This window comes from Arachis ipaensis, chromosome B07 (genome assembly GCF_000816755.2).
Source record: "Arachis ipaensis cultivar K30076 chromosome B07, Araip1.1, whole genome shotgun sequence".
Lineage (NCBI taxonomy): Eukaryota > Viridiplantae > Streptophyta > Magnoliopsida > Fabales > Fabaceae > Arachis > Arachis ipaensis.
In genome coordinates, this window is record NC_029791.2 from 111,695,693 (window position 1) to 111,700,516 (window position 4,824).

Genomic DNA, 4,824 nt, shown 5'->3' on the forward strand with positions numbered 1-4,824 from the left:
TTGAGTTCTTCAGTCTTTGACCTATGTCAAACTCAAAACACAATTGCTATTTATGCTAGGTCGTTCTAGGGTTAGTTGTGATAAACCTGATGATGTATTTATTTTTCTTGAAGTAGCTAATTTGGATAATATATCGGCTCTATTGTTTTCATTCCTGTGAATATGTGTGATTTGAAAATTTTGGAATTCTTGGATTAAATGTTGTACTTGTGTTAAGTATTTTTCTAATAAAGGTTCGCGTACTTGGAAAATTCCATTTACCTGTTGTATGACGAGGAGGGAATCACAATAGACCTTGATATGCTGAATTCTGACCTCTTCTGCTAATCGCAGGCCGGCCAGAAGAGCTTCATATTCGGATTGGTTATTGCTTACTGGGAACATATATTTTATGGATTGTTCGGTAGAGACTCCCTTTGTGTCTTTGAGAATAATTCCTGCTCCCCCGCCGTCTTCATTGGCGGCACCATTCACGTATAGCTCTCATTCTGGGTGGATCTCTGTTGAGGTGAATTCTGCGATAAAGTCTGCTAGCACTTGGTATTTTAATAACCCCCGAGCTTGGCAGTCGATGTCATGTTCAGATAACTCAATGGACCATTTCGTCAGCCTTCCCACAAGATCGGGTCGTGATAGTACTTGTCGCAATGGTTGATTGATCCGTACTATGACCTTATAGCTTTGGAAATAATGCCTTAGGCGCCGTTCTGTAACTACTATCGTATAAGCTAATTTTTCAATGGTCGGGTATCTAGTCTCCGTGTTCTGTAAGATCTTACTGATAAAGTAGATCGGGTGCTGCTCCCAACCTGATTCTGTAACAAGAATAGATGAAATTGAGTTAGCAGAAATAGAAAGGTACAGGTAGAGTGGGTTACCATGTGTTGGTCTTTTCAGTATCGGGGGTGATGATAAGATTTGTTTGAACTCGGTGAAGGCTGTCTCACACTTATCCGACCACTCGAATTTGTTTGATTTTCGTAGTGTGTTGAAGAAATGGGTTGATCTTGCTACCATTGTCGGTAGGAACCTTGATAAGGCTGCCAGTCTCCCCGTTAGTTGTTGTACTTCTTTGATTGTTTTTGGCGACTTCATCTCTATGATTGCCTTGCACTTATCGGGGTTTGCCTCGATTCTTCTGTGAGTCATCATGAATCTTAGGAATTTCACTCTTTGTACTCCGAAAGCGCATTTTTCTGGATTTAGGCGCATGTTGTACTTTCTTAATTGCTCGAATACTTTCTTAAGGTTGGATAGCTATTTTTCTTCGGTGTCTGATTTGACGACCATGTCGTTTACATACTCTTCCATGTTCTTTCCGATCTGATTCTGAAAGACTTTGTCCATTAGTAATTGGTAGGTAGCACCTGCATTTTTAAGGCCAAAAGGCATGACTTTGTAATAGAAGTTCCCATGGTCGGTTATGAAGGTCGTCTTATCCTCATCCGAAGGATGCATAAGTATTTGGTTGTAACCCAAGCATGCATCCATGAAGCTTAATATTTGGCAACCAGACGTGTTGTCGACGAGCTTGTCGATACATGGTAAGGGATAGGAGTCTTTCGGGCAGGCCTTGTTTAGATTAGTGAAGTCTACACACATTCACCATTTTCCCGAGTTCTTTTTTACCATTACTTCGTTTGCCAACCAGGATGTGAAGCGAATTTCTCGGATGAAACCCATGCTTAGTAGTTTTTGTGTTTCTTTGACGGCTGCATCTGTTTTATCCTGTCCGATATGCCTTTTCTTCTGCCTAACCGAGCGAGCTTTGGGGTCCAAAGCGAGCCCGTGGCATATGACTTTTGGATCTATCCCTGGCATGTGGGCTGGGGTCCATGTGAATAGGTCGGTATTAGCTTGTAATGAGTCGGTAATTTGCTCAGTGTAGCTTGCAGATAAAGCAGAACCGATGTTAGTGTTCTGAATTTTGTTATTAGAAATGTTTACCTTGTTTAGGTCGTCTACTGGGATAGGTCGTTGTTCATGATTTATCCTCGGTATCGGTGCCTGTTTCATTTTAAGATCTGCATTGTAACATTGCCTTGCTTCCTTCCTATTTGAATGTACTGTTATTGTGGCTCCGTCCTGTGAACAAAACTTGACACACAAGTGAATGGTGGAGACTGTAGCTCCGAAAGCATTTAAAGTTGGTCTTCCTAAGATAATATTGTAAGGACTAAAACAGTCGACAATTAAATACTGGATATCTAAAGTCTTTGAGTGAGGATACTCCCCTAAGGTCGTCCTCACCCAAACGTAACCTGATACGGGGACTCTCTCCTCAAAAAATCCGACCAACTCTTCGGAAGATGGTTGCAGCACTTTGTCATTCAGTTGCGTCTTTTTGAAGGTGGATAAGAACATGACGTCGGCGTTACTTCCTGGATCTAAGAGGACTTTCCAAATTAGAAAGTCTCCTGTTGTTACCGAAATTACCACAGGGTCGTCAAGGTTAGGAGTTTTGGATTCAAAATTTTTGTTTGTGAAAGTGATATCAAGAGTTTAGGAAGTGGATGTCTTTGACGGTGTGTCGTTCTGTAGTGTCAACATAGTTCGGTAGCTCCTCTTTCGAGCTGAGCTTGTGTCCCCACCACATGCAAACCCTTTTGATATGTAATTGATGATCTTTTTAGGTGGATGTGGTTGATTATTCTGCCCTTGGTCCTTATCGGCGTTTGCTTTTTGAAGTTATGTCTCTTCCTAGTTTGACAGGCCTCGTTGCATCCGACTACTGATGTATTTGTCCAATAATCCTTGTCGTGCCAGTCTTTCTAGCAGGTCTTTGGCTACCACACACTCGTCTGTGATATGGCCGAACTTCTGATGGAATGCACAGTGCTTGGTTTTGTCCACGTATTTGTGGTCTTGGTAAGTTCCTGCTTTGCTCGGCGGTGTTATGAGCTTACTGTGAAGGATCTCCTTGATGATGTTCTCCCTTTTGGTCTTGAATTTGGTGTAAGAGTCGAACTTCGGGGTCAATTTGAAGGGCTTTTTAAGCTCCTTGTTTGTGTGCGACCTTAGTTGTCTTTCTTCATCTCGGCGGGGTTGCTGTTTTTCCGTCCGCCGAGCTTTACAGAGTTCTTCGATCTCCATTTGACCTGCAGTTTTTCTTCGAATTCTGCCAGTGTTTTTGGCTTGGTGACCACGATGGTTTCTTGGAACATCCCAGGGCGGAGGCCACTCTTTAATGCGTGTAGGTGTACCTCAGGGCTGAGGTTGGGAATCTCCATAGTTGCTTTGGCGAACCTTGTCATATAGTCCTTCAGGCTTTCATGTGGGCCTGCTTGATAATGCTGAGGTAGTCGGACCCATGTACATATATCTTTGAAGCTAAAAAATAATCAACGAAAGACCTTGCTAGCTCCTTAAAACAAGATATTGAACCTGCAGGAATGTTAAAAAACCAAAGTAAAGCAGCACCATCCAAAAAGTTAGAAAAGATCGATAGAGAATAGGGTCAGAGGCACTGTTAAAGAACATCATAGATTGAAACTTTTTAATGTTAACATGGGGATCTCCAAATCCTTCATAGGGTTTGAGTGCTATAAGTAGAGCAAAATTCTTTGGCATTTGGAATTTGACAATCTCCTCCGAGAAGGGATTGTCTAAGGTCAGCTTTTCTTTAGGTAAAGTGACCTCTAAGGAACCTGAGTCTAGAGGTCGCGCTTTTAGAGTCCTTCGTGTTGGACTTTCCGTTGTGAGATGCTTCCAGAAGGTCATCCATTCTCTTGACCTCGACCACGAGAGTAGGGTTCATAGCCACTAGCTCCTCATTAGTGGGAGAAGGAGTTGCAGATACAACCTCTTCAGCCATGATTTTGCAAAGAGAAGGTAAAGCGAGAATATATGTGGGGTTAAATTTAAATGACTTACGACCCACGATGGGCGCCAAATGTTCCTGTCTGGGACTTGGCTCCGAGGTATAGGTCGGCGGCAGATGGAAAAGTGCTGATGACGTCCTTCTCACACACGCTGCACCGCAAGTTCCTTCCTCGTCCGAGCAATGTGGAGTACCTGCAAAAAAGACTCCGATGCTTAAGTCAGTCCGTGATCAAGAACCAATTATCTTAAATGACTTTCTAGGTTGTTTTTTTGTTTATTGAGATGGTCCCCTCTAGGTCGTCTATGTAGCGCTATTTAAATTTGAAAGATGTGTCCGTTACTCAGTCCGAGATTCCTAGAACCTCATCCGAGCTTAGTATCGGATTTTTCTCCTATTGCGGCGCTATCCGATTTTGACCTAGTAGTTGATGTGTATTTTGTTGGATATGGGCCTATCCGAAGTATAACGTCGGGTCCACTGAATAGGAATGGACCACTAGTATTATTCTAAGTCTTATTATTTGATTTGGTTACACTAGATTAACAAAAAAACTTAAATATGTAGTAGTATTATTCTTAAAAAAGATAAGAGCATCACCAATGCTAATTTTAATTTCAATTTTATTTTAGATTCTATAAGAATATTTATGAGATCATATATTATAAATAATAGTTTAAAATTCAAAGTAAAATTTATTCCTCCAATACTTAATCTTAGTTCATTTTAAATTTTATATTATTTTTAATTATTTTATTAACATAATTATACGAATAACAAAATTTTATTGATTCTCTATCAAAGTGATATTGTATTTCTAAGATAAAACGGTTTTATTTCTATATCAACTACAATGCAAATTTTAATTTTAAATCAATTCACTTTTTGAAAGTATAAAAATAATATTCTAAAAATACTCCATTTAAAATGTACATATATAGACAGGTAGTTCAAATTAAGACTTTTTATCCTAATTATAGAGATTAATTTAAAAATAATGTATC